The sequence below is a fragment of the Ursus maritimus genome, unplaced genomic scaffold (genome assembly GCF_017311325.1).
Source record: "Ursus maritimus isolate PB19 unplaced genomic scaffold, ASM1731132v1 scaffold_34, whole genome shotgun sequence".
Lineage (NCBI taxonomy): Eukaryota > Metazoa > Chordata > Mammalia > Carnivora > Ursidae > Ursus > Ursus maritimus.
The window spans coordinates 24,000,193-24,012,730 of NW_024426008.1; the positions used below are offsets into that span (position 1 = coordinate 24,000,193).

The 12,538-nt window shown below is 37.4% G+C and overlaps 1 long non-coding RNA gene across 2 annotated transcripts in view; it reads right to left on the minus strand.

Annotated features, from left to right (window-relative positions):
• The window catches only part of LOC103663320, a 90,160-nt gene extending 87,117 nt beyond the window's left edge, over positions 1 to 3,043 (minus strand). For both annotated transcript variants that reach the window (XR_005831862.1, XR_005831861.1), the window contains exons 1-2: positions 2,343 to 3,043; positions 1,661 to 1,708 (exon numbers count right to left, since the gene is read on the minus strand). This is a non-coding gene — a long non-coding RNA (uncharacterized LOC103663320). The remainder of the gene's footprint in view (positions 1 to 1,660; positions 1,709 to 2,342) is intronic.
• Positions 3,044 to 12,538: the final 9,495 nt, after the last annotated feature.

Genomic DNA, 12,538 nt, shown 5'->3' on the forward strand with positions numbered 1-12,538 from the left:
CTGAAAGTCTTCCTTCCTCACAACTGTCAAATGTTTTTTCAAGTATTTTCTCAGAGAAGCCTAACTGATCAACTTATTCAAAATTAAAACTGGTCCTCACAACATGTTCCTTGTTTTATTTCTTCTGTATCGATTATCAAATAACAAAGTCTTTAAAGTTTATGACCTCCCATCATCTGAATGTAAGCTACAGGAGGGCTGTTCCCAATCAGGGATTGTCAGCTGTTTATGCAGTAACTACCACACCAGATGTGGCACTACAGGTGCTCAATATACCAATTTTTAAAAAATTAAATTTAATTTTATTTAAATTCAATTAACTAACATATAGTATATTATTAGTTTCAGATGTACAGTTTGGTGATTCATCAGTCTTATATAATACACAGTGCTCATTATATCTCGTGCCCTCCTTAATGCCCATCATCCAGGTACCCCATCCCCCACCCACCTCCCTTCCAGCAGCCCTCAGTTTGTTTCATACAGTTAAGAGTCTCTTACGGTTTGTCTCCCCCTCTGGTTTCATCTTATTTTATTTTTCCCTCCCTTCCCCTATGATCCTCTGATTTGTTTCTTAAATTCCACATATGTGTGAAACCATATGATAATTGCCTTTTTGTGACTGACTTATTTCGCTCTGCCTAATACCCTCAGTTCCATCCACGTTGTTGCAAATGGCAAGATTTCAATTTTCTGATAGCTGAGTAGCATTCCATTGTATATGTATGTCACCTCTTCTTTATCCATTCATCTGTCGATGGACAACTAGGCTCTTTCTGTACTTTGGCTATTGTGGACATTGCTGCTATTGATACACCAATTTTGAACAAACACTTCATATGCACCAATACAAATATAACAGCCACTATGGAGGACAATTATACAGTATTGAACAAAATGAAGCTGCATTTAACCTCTGACCATTTTAGCCTATAGTTTCACCCATACAAACATAAAAATTATCAACAACCCAAATGTCTTTCAATAGAAGGCTGACTAAATAATCAGTACTTTTACATAATGGAATATTACGCAGCTATATAAAAAATGAATATGCTTTTTAAGTATAAATATGGAAACATGTCCAAATTATATTTATGAAAAAACAAGCCATAAAGCAAGAATATACAGTATGCATAACTGTTGGTTCCAACGAAAATAGTGGAGGACATCACATAGGTAGGAACAGGGATGCTAGCAGGAGTAGGGCTTCTCAGTATGTATCTTGGAGCCATATGAATGCGTTATATATCCAAAATTTAAAAAAAAAAAATGACAGATGGATATGCAGAAGCAGAAGGACCAAGACATTGGGTATATGTTCCCTTAGCTCACAGGATTTAGTGTACACTGTCAGCATAAAATCTGAGCCCACCCTCAGACCTTGGAATTGTAATTCTAGTTCCACCTTTGGGCCAACTAGAACATAACTTCTGCACGTTTATGACTAAAACAACATCTTAGCAAACTGTCACAGGAAGGACTCTACTTATACTGATAAAGGGTGCCCACTCGCATCCGAATATTAAAAATCAGGATTAACAGCAAACAGTGTAAAATAGTGTAATAAAGTAAAGCTTAACTTGATCTAATCTGAACGTATGGACTCTATAAACTTAAGTTCATCTAATACAAAGTGAGGAATGAGTGAAATGCTCACCTGAGATGTGTTCATTTTCGGCCCCTCTTGGGAGATTATAAGGCTCAGCTGGGTGGAAAGAAAGAGGAGGGAGTCAAGAGACGGGGCATATCTCACTGCTCCTAAATTCACTTCCACAAAGTCTCAGAATCCCAGATGGGGCACAGGCTCCCTACAGGAATAGGGCGTTTGAGCCCTTGAAAAGACATGGAATGACCATGCAGAGCCAACAAAAACTGTCCACATGAGTCCCTGAAGTGATTATGGGAACATAAACCGACAGGTTACTACACTTTTTTTTTTATCAACTTAAAAAAATAATAGAAAAAACAACAAATGATTCAAGTATACGAAAAGACAAAGCACTGCTCTTTCATTAAAATAAAGACAGAAAAAAGATTCAGGCTCCATCTTTATCCACCGTCCTAGGAATATCATTTTACCCCTTGCGTTAGGGAACACAGAGAGCAAAGTAAAAGGGACAGGACGGTGGACACCCTGCTGGCCCTCTCAGACTCTAGTATCTCACTAATCTGAGACTTAGATTTCCCACAGGGACAAAGCGTGTGCTTCTACTTGGACCTGGCTCCAGGCTACAGGTTTCACCGGTGACCTCTTACCTAACTCAGAGAAGAGCCAAGAAACAGACCTTATTATTATCCTCATTTCCAGAAAAGTAACAGGCGGCAGACTTGAAATTTACCTAGTCTTTGCGGCTCCCCAACTCGGGCTCCACCGCAGACCCGCCTCCCGAGCTTTCCAGCACGTTCGCTGTCAACGTTAGGAACGCGCTTTCCCCTCCTGCTGTGGTGAAGCGTTTTCCCGGGTCGAGCTGCAGGCAGGGTCGGGCGCACGGTCTCCGCACAGCCCGGCCCGCACCGAGCACCTGCTTCTGACCGGGCTCAGCCCCACCTGCCCACGGTGACTGCGGGGCCTGGCGCGCGCCCCGGGCTCGGGAGGTCCCCCCCCAGCCGCTCCCAGGTGTTATTCACCGCCCTCGCACAAGCCCAGCCTTCCACGCTGACTCCGCACTTGCGCCAAGCCCCGCCACTCAGCGCTCTCGTCCCACGTGTGCACCTCCTCCCCACAAGGACCAAGATCCGAGAGGAAGAGGCGGGGCTGGGAACGCACATGCGCAGAAGAAAGCCAGAGGACCCGTTCCCAGAGTGCTGCGCGGTGATCCCTCTAGAGTTGACTACATTTCCCATTGTCCTCTGCGCTCGCTTCTTAACTTCGCGGTATTTTCCGCTTTTTGAGACATTTGGTAAAATATTGTCGGTGACCATCTTTCTGCCCACGTTCGTTTAGAGCCCCCAGATGTTCTTGTTTCATTGTGACTTTACAGTCCAATGCTATGTTTGCCCCTCGATCAGATCCCAATGGAAAAAACAGCAGCTACCACAGACTATGGGGATAATTTGGGAAATTCGAATATGCGCTGGTAATTTGGAATATTAAGGAACAGACGATTACTCTTCTTTGGTGTGAAACTAGTATGGGAATCACATAGGAAATATTGTAATTTCTTTAAAGGCATGAATAGTTAAGTATTTAGGATTGAAATTATGCATTTGTAATTTGACTTTACCTTTTTAAAGAAAAAACATATATGGCAAAACTTTTAAGATCGAAGAATGGGTGCTTATTTTGATGTATTCTGATTTTCTGTGTGGAAAGTCTTAAGTAGGTCTATATCAAATCTCCTGCTTTATTGTACTACAATCTGGAGGGATCTTCTTGATAGTCCAGAGAATGTTACACTGGTCTATAATAGATGACATTATGTTAATTAGAAAACTGGTGAACAGAAAATAGAAGCCCATCAGATTTCAAAGCAAAAAGCATTCATAAAAACCAGTGGAAAGTAGGATTTAAAAGTAAAAGAACTGTTATAAAAATGAAGTCTCTGGAGGTTCAGTGGTCTGGAGTACATCCGAATAGCTCCTCAAAATTGAGGAACAATTTATTGCATTTTTGCTATTCACCACATAGATGATGCAAAAGGCTTGATGGACATTGTTAAATTCTTAAAAATACATGTATATAATATATACTTTGAAGGACCATGGTAAAGTCCATATCTAATTCATTTCAATGGATCTAATAATCAAGTAGTTACAAAGACAAACCCCTACAAATCTTTTTGGTTCTCAAAGTTTGCTGCAAATTGATAATATCCAGTGAATTAAAAAAATCATGTTTTGGTCCTTTTGGGGAGATACTTATTTCAGTTATATGGAATGAAAGCTTGGCAATGGGATTTTCCTAACTGCCCTAAGGAACACTAATGTAAAGCCCATTTGAGAACACTGCTCTACTTCACATCACTTGTGGACACTGTCTCTGCTGACGATTGTGTTAACTGCACTCATCTTACCACTGAGAGTTAAATGCTGCCATCAGGACTCCACCTCTCCAATGAGCTCAATTCCCAATGAAATCCAGGGACCTATTTCAATAGATGCCTTTGTTGCCATCATTTTCAACCTAAAAATATGGTCGTCATAGAGCTGTTCAGAGTTTCAGGTGTCTCCCTCTTCAGTGCATTTCATGTTGATTAAGGGAGTGTTCTCCAGGCCTCTTGGGGACTGGTTTAAGAGTGCTGGGCAGAGGCGCCTGGGTGGCACAGCGGTTAAAGCGTCTGCCTTCGGCTCAGGGCGTGATCCTGGCGTTCCGGGTTCCGGGTTCGAGCCCCACGTCAGGCTCCTCCTCTATGAGCCTGCTTCTTCCTCTCCCACTCCCCCTGCTTGTGTTCCCTCTCTTGCTGGCTGTCTCTATCTCTGTCAAATAAATAAATAAAAAATCTTAAAAAAAAAAAAAGAGTGCTGGGCAGCACAAGCAATACATTCACCCTATCATTCCCATCACCATAAACCTTCAGTCTATTCCTTTAAGTATACATTGGATATCCTGGAATCTTAGTCTTATGTACTGTAGACCAACATTTAATCCTTGATTCAATAAACCAGTCGGGCAAACTGTTAGAGCTACTCCCACAGACTCAAGCTAACACATTCATTCCTGAATCCACAGCTGGTACAGTCATATCAATAAATATGACTTGATCCAAGTATATTTTTATCCCCTGTAGTCTAACATCCTAAAAATTGTTTTAATCAGTTATAGTAAGGTGACAGACATGGAGACAACTGCCTTTGAAAGGAGAGTTTATTACTTACATTTCTAAGAGGGGGGCATACTATGTCATGCAAGGCCACACTGATAAGTACCAGAGTCATTCGGGAGGCGGAAGGAGCAAGGAGAGAGCATGACCCAGAGCCTTTATTGCTGTTTCCTTGGAAAGAAATGGTCAAGGCAGGGTAGGCAAGTCTGAGCAAGGTTAGAATAGGATAGTTTGACAGTTTCACTGGACTCTGGGCTATAGGGGCGGTCTCTAGTTGCATACTACCTGACCTTACTATGATTTTAGGGCAGGGGAAATACTCTCTTAATGTGTGAAAATTAGATAATGGAAATAGTTGGGGATGTGGTCTTTGGATTGGTTGATTTGCAATGAAAATGTATTCCTGCCTAAGGCCGTATCACCCTGAACGAGTCAGATCTCTCTGAAAAGTGTGTTCTCAGGGAAGTTGTGTACTACTGCCAGGAAGTAGCTAGCCCTTGGGATAGGGAGTCTTTCCAGGCCACAGATGTCAAAGCATTATAAAATACAGGAAATAGGAGTGCCTGGCTGGCTCAGTATGTAGAGCATGCAACTCTGGATATCACGATTGTAAGTTTGAGCCCCATGTTAGGGGTAGAGATTACTTAAAAAAAAAATCTTAAAAAAATACAGGAAATAAATAACATGATTACTATAGAATCCTTTCTCAAATGTGCCACACGACACTTGCCTTTATTATCTGGCAAGATTCTGAACAATCAAGACTCCTGGTGCATTCTCTTTCTGGAGAAGTTCAATTCCTCTGTGAATTGCTAAGATTTCACTCTCGTAATGGATGTGGAGCAATAAGGGGAGGTGAGTACGTAGGTGAGAAGTGATTCCCTTTCTAGGGTGAGTCACGCTAAAGGGAGATTCTGGAATGTGAAAAGTGGGGAGGAGGAAGGTACTGTCTGAGACAACCTAATCCATCTAATTTCTCAGTTTCCCACAAGCAATAATTGTTAGTAAAACTGGAAAGGCATTGAAATTGCTGAAGGTGTGCTATCAAGTAATCCTAACCAGTAAGCCTTGGAAGTCTAATTTCCCGGGCAAAGGGCTCAGAGAACAAATGTGAAAGCATATACACAACATAAATGCAGCCATATGTTTGCCCAAGAAATGTTCAAGAATTTTCTTAGCAGCATTTTCATAATAGCTCCAAATTGGAAATAACACAGAGGTCAATTTACAGTAAAGCTCTCAATTTTCAAAGAAGCAATAGTTATCCAAAATGTCTATGAACTTAAGAATGTGCACTCAAAATATGTTAAAAAATAGTAAAGTAATAAAAAATTCCCTAACATATTTATGGAGCTATTAATAAGACTTTCTTTTTAAAAAAGTTTTTGTTTACATTTCAGTTAGTTAACATACAATGTAGTATTAGTTTCAAGTGTACAATATAGTGATTCAACATGACCGGGTACTCATCACAACACATGCCCTCCTTAGTCCCCAACACCTATTTCTCCCATCCTTCCACCCACCTCCCTTCTGGTAACCATCAGTTTGTTCTCTACAGTGAAGAGTCTGTTTCTTGGTTTGTCTTTTTTTTTGGTCCCCTTCGCTCCTTTGTTTTATTTCTTAAATTCCATATATGAATGAAATCATATGCTATTTGTCTTTCTCTGGCTGATTTATTTCACTTAGCATAATACTGTCTAGCTCCATCCATGTCATTGCTAATGGCAAGATTTCATTCTTTGTTATGGCTGAGTAATATTGCATTGTGTGTATATATACATATATGTGTATACACACACACACACATCTTCTTTATTCATTCATCTGTCCATTGACACTTATGCTGTTTCCATAATTTGGCTGTTGTAGATAATGCTGTTATAAACATTGGGGTGCAGGTATCCCTTTGAATCTGTATTTTTGTATCTTTTGGGAAAATACCTAGTAGTGCAATTGCTGGATTGTAAGGTAGTTCTATTTTTAACTTTTTGAGGAATCTCCGTACTGTTTTCGAGTGGCTGCACCAGAAAACTTTCTAATGAATAAATAAAGTAAACTGTGAAGTAATAATAATAATATGAAAAACATTAAAGAAAAATATATGATCAAAATAAAATGCAAATACCTTCAATTAATAATTACATGTTTACTTAATGTCTGTAAAATAATATAAAAATAAAGTCTCAACATTCAAATAATCTGTACTGTAAGAATATGTTACATGAAAGTAATGTGATAAAATTATAAATTAATTCTAAAAACTCAGTCAGTAAATGTACTGTGCTATATATTGGGCAACTAGAAAGTTGACATGTGTATTTAAACTGCCACTAAAATAGAACCTAGGGGAAAATTCATATCCAGAATGTCTTATATTTAAAAACAAAATGTGTTAACTTAAATAAGATAAACATTTGCGGATAAGGAGTTAAAAAGAACAGAGTCAACAAAGGACATAAATGGTAGGCTGTAATGAAATTCGAATAAACAATTAGAAAGGATAAAACAAAACAAAACAAAGAGTGTTTGCCAATAGAATTTAATTGAGTAAGAAAGTGTTTTATAAGACTAGGAAAAATAGAAAAAGAACAAACAATAACATACAGTGATAAAATTTTATGATCACTAGAGATTCAAAACTAATAACAGAATAATGGAGAAAATTGCATGCTAAGAAATTAAAAAGTATGTACACATGGACAATTTTTTGATGAACGTGTTTTAAAATCTAAAATATGATTTTGGATTCTATTCCCCACATTATGACAGAATTCATGTGTTCAGAAACATGCTCCAAATGCAGAACACATAAAAAATTTAGATAAAAGAAAATGTACTCCTGGGGCGCCTGGGTGGCACAGCGGTTAAGCGTCTGCCTTCGGCTCAGGGTGTGATCCCAGCGTTATGGGATCGAGCCCCACATCAGGCTCCTCCACTATGAGCCTACTTCTTCCTCTCCCACTTCCCCTGCTTGTGTTCCCTCTCTCGCTGGCTGTCTATCTCTGTCAAATAAATAAATAAAATCTTAAAAAAAAAAAAAGAAAATGTACTCCTAAATTTATGTGTAAACTAGCAGTGAATTAATTGAAATTCTGACATTATAAAGAATAAGTACAGGAACGTTACTAACCTTTGAAGCCACTTTCACTATTTAGAGAATTTGCACATGTCTGGTGTACTGGAGTTTGAAGTCTATGGGGCATATGTTTGAGGAAGACAGAGATGAAGCCTGGTGGTGCTCTAAAACGGTGAGCCATTCAATATGAGACTCTTTGTAAATTCAATACCTCTCTTAAAGAAAATAGCTTTAGAAGTTGAGAAATGGAAAAATATTTTATCCTACATAGTACAAAACGTATATATTTCAGCCTAATTAGTCTCAACAGCATTCCAAACCACAAACCCACAATTACATGTACATATAAGTATAATTCACACAGCATACATGGTGCCAAACAACAAACCCCAAATCTGTTCACCAGGAGCTTGGTAAAGATGAATGGAATTCCTTTGCACGATAATTTAATTTAAAAGCAACACTGAAAGAATTTTCACAGAGAAAATTCTAAAGAATCTGTTTTAACAGTCAAATTCTACAAAATATACCATGAAACAAACCTTCGTGATGAAAAGTACAAGATGAAAATAATAGCAGAATTAGAACAGATATTACACTATTGGAACTGTAGATAATGGGAATATCATATAGAAAAATATGTTCAATATGCCTAAATAAACATGTTAAAGTCAGACTCACAGTCTGAATAATCTTTTTTAAAAAATATTTTATTTATTTATTTATTTATTTATTTAATTGACAGACAGAGAGAGAGAACAAGCAGGGGGAGCAGCAGGCAGAGGGCGAGGGAGAAGCAGTCTCCTTGCTGAGCAGGGAGACCTATGTGGGACTTGATCCCAGGACTCTGGGATCATGACCTGAGCCGATGGAAGACACTTAACTGACTGAGTCACCTAGGCACCCCTCTGAATAATCTTCTTAGTAAAATAAAAATAGCTCTATTGCTGAAAAAATTGTAACATTTAGGGGTGCCTGGGCAGCTCAGTTGGTTGAGTGTCTGACTCTTGGTTTTGGCTCAGGTCATGATTTCAGGGTCAAGGGATTGAGCCCCAAGTTGGGCTCCTCGCTCAGTGGGGAGTCTGATAAAGAGTCTCTCTCCCTCTCTCTCTGTCTCTTTCNNNNCTGCTCATCCTGTTTCTCTCTCAAATAAGTAAATAAATCTTTTTAAAAATTGTGACATTTAAAAAAATTATATTGCTCAGGAGGTGGAAGTGCAGAGAAAGACCCAAGAGGACTGAAGGTAAGGTCTCTGAGATATATGCAAGTAGTAAACATGGATTTCTTCCTAAAGTCTCTGTTGAGTCAATGCAAACATGGTAGTTATTGACGATTTCTTGATATTGGAAATACAAAAATATAAAATCTAGGGCACGGTAAATGATACCCCCACATAAAAAAGGAAAGTTTAATGTGAACAATAATTAAATTTACTGCATAGAGGGAGACAGAATGGAACATGTATATCTTCAATTTGGTGTTAAATAGGAAAAATTCCCCACCAATTTCCATTAAGAATTCATAACCAGGGACACCTGAGTGGCTCAGTCGGTTAAGCCTCTGACTCTTGGTTTCTGCTCAGGTTGTGATCTCAGGGTAATGAGATTGAGCCCCACGTTGGGCTCCACACTCAGTGTGGAGTCTGCTTAAGTTTCTCTCTCCCTCTGCTTCTCTGCTTCACACTTCTCTCTCCCTCTGCCCCTCTGCTATCTCCCTCCTCCTCTATCTCTGTCGCTGTCTCAAATAAATAAATAAATCATTAAAAAAAAAAAAGAATTCATAACCAGAAGAGTGATGTTCCCAGGATGGTGACATAAGTCATTCCTGACTTTACTTCCTCTCAAAAGAAGGACTAACAACTATTCATGAACAAGATGCCACTGAGAGAATTCTAGAACACAGGAGTGAGGCTGAAGCACCCCCTGCACCACAGAGAACAAGACAGACCATTAAAAAACCCCAGAAATTCTAGAGCTGAAAAATATAATGATTGAGCTGAAGAGTTCAACAGAGAGCTTCAAAAGCAGACTGAATCCATGTCCTGGAAGAGAAGACATTTGAAAGTACCCAGACAGAGGGAAAAATAATGAAAAAGTGAAGAAAGCCCATGGGATTTATAAGACACAATTAAAAAAAAAAACCCAACAACATCTGCATTATGGAAATTCCAAAAAGATAAGAGAAAGACAAAGGGATAGAAACTATATTTAAAGCAATTAAACTTTCACAATCTGAGGACAGAAATAGACATCAAAATCCATAAGGTCCAAATAGGTTGAACCAGAATATGGCTACCCAGATACACATTAGAGCTAAATGTTCAAAAGTCAAATACAAAGAAGGAATTTTGAAGGCAACAAGAGAAAAGAGAGATGTTACATACAAGGAAATCCCCATGAAACTATAGATGAATTTTTCAAGAGAAACTTTTCAAGCCAGGAAAGAATGGGACAACATATTCAAAATGCAGAAACAAAAAAACCTGTCAGTCAAGAACTCTACAGTCAGTGAAGCAGTCCTTCAGAAATGAAGAAGGGGTAAAAACTTTCTCAAACAAAACAAAGCTGAGGAAATTCAACACTGCTAGACCTGCCATACAAGAAATGTTAAGGGAGTTCGTTGAGTGGAAGTAAAATGATGCTGATTAACTTCATGAAAACATTAGAAGGTAGTGTAAAACTCCTTGGTAATGGTAAACATGCAGTCAAAGTTAGACTCAATAACATGATAATGATGTTGTGTAATGCACTTAAAACTCCAGTTTAAAACTTAGAAAACAAACATAACAACAACAAAAAAAGCCATAACAGCGATAATCTGTTATTAGTTACACAATATAAGAGTTATGTAAATTGTAACATCAATAATCTAAAATGAGAAGGGAAGGAGAAGTAGAAGTATAAAGCTTAGGGACTCTATTGAAGTTAAGTTGTTATTAGTTATTTTTTATTTTTATTGTTTTTGAAATTTTATTTTAGTTTTAAGTGTTGAGCAGCAATTGTCCACTTTATTAATTTTAATATATTTAACAAATGTTTTCAGAGTGTCATAAAACACTGTTCCAGGCACTGTTTGTATCCACTGAATTAGGAGTAGGTGATCCATGTTCTAGTGACATTTCAGTCTGAGAAATGCTGAATAATAAATCATTTATTATTTCATGTAAGCTTAAATACCTCTTTTCATAAAAGAAGGACAATATCACCTGGTTGGATGGACCAAATGAACTAATATATGTGAAAGGGTAATGTCTTGCCCTCCTAGACGGAAACAAGTTGTAACTAACAGGTTTTTGAATGAGTACTACTCCTTTGGCTTCCCTACTCCAAGAACCAGTATTTTGATGTAATCAATATATTTGGGATTCACTCTTTAACTTGCAACATTTTGAAGAGAACAAAGGACATGAAAATAAATGTATCCCAGAATGACAAGTTGTTATTAGTTTAAAATAGGTGTTATAATTTTACAATATTTTATGTAAGACTCGGGGTAACCACAAAAAGAAAAACCTGTAGTAATTACACAAAAAAGCCATGATAAAGATGTCAAGTATAGTGATACCTGAAGACATAAAAAACCCACAAAACACAACACAAAAAGACAGTAGGTTAAGAAACAAAGAACAATGGATCTACAAAACAACCAGAAAACAAATTAATAAAATGGTAATAGTAAGTCCTTACCTACTAATAATTACTTTAAACATAAACAGATTATTCTCCATTCAAATATGTAGAACAGCTGAAGTTTAAAAAACAAGACCTAATGATATGCTGCCTACAGGAAACTCACTCTAGCTGTAAAAACACACACAGACTGAGAGTGAAGGGATGAAAAAAGGTATTTCCAGCAAATGGCAATAACCAAAAAAAAAAAAAAAAAAAAAAAAAAAAAAAAGTATAGGTAGCTATACTTACATAAGACAAAATAGACTTTAAAAAAAATAATAAAGAGGTACGAAGGTTATTATATAATGATAAAAGGATCAAAACATCAAGAAGATATAACAATTGAAAATATTTATGTACACCAAATTGGAGCATCTAAATATATAAAGCAAAACATAGCAGAACTAAAAAGAAAAAATAAACAGCAATACAATAATAGCTGGGGACTTTAATAACCCACTCTCAACAATGGATACATCATCCAGACAGAGAATCAATAAGGAAACAACACTATAGAGTAAATGGACCCAACAGACATACAAAATATCCTGACAATAGTAGACTACACATTCTTCTCAAGTACACATGAAACATTTCCTAGGATAGACCTATGTTAGGCCATGAAACAAGTCTTAACAAATCCAAGAAAATTAAAATCTAGCAATTACCCTTTGTGACCACAGTGGCATTACACTAGACGTCAATTACAAGAGGACAAGTGGAAAATACACAAATACATGGAAATTGAACATTCTGTTAAATGACCAATGAATCAGAGAACCAAGAGTTAGTTCTTCAAAAAGATGAACAAAATTGATAAACCTTTAACTAAGATAGCCTAGGAAAAAAGAGAAGATTCAAATCAATAAAATTATAAATGAGAAATTAACATTACAACAGATATCACAGAAATACCAAGGATCATAAGGATCTACTATGAACAACTATACACCTACAAAATAGAAGATCTAGAAATAGAAAAGTTCTTAGTAACATAGAACCTACCAAGACTGAATGGAACAATT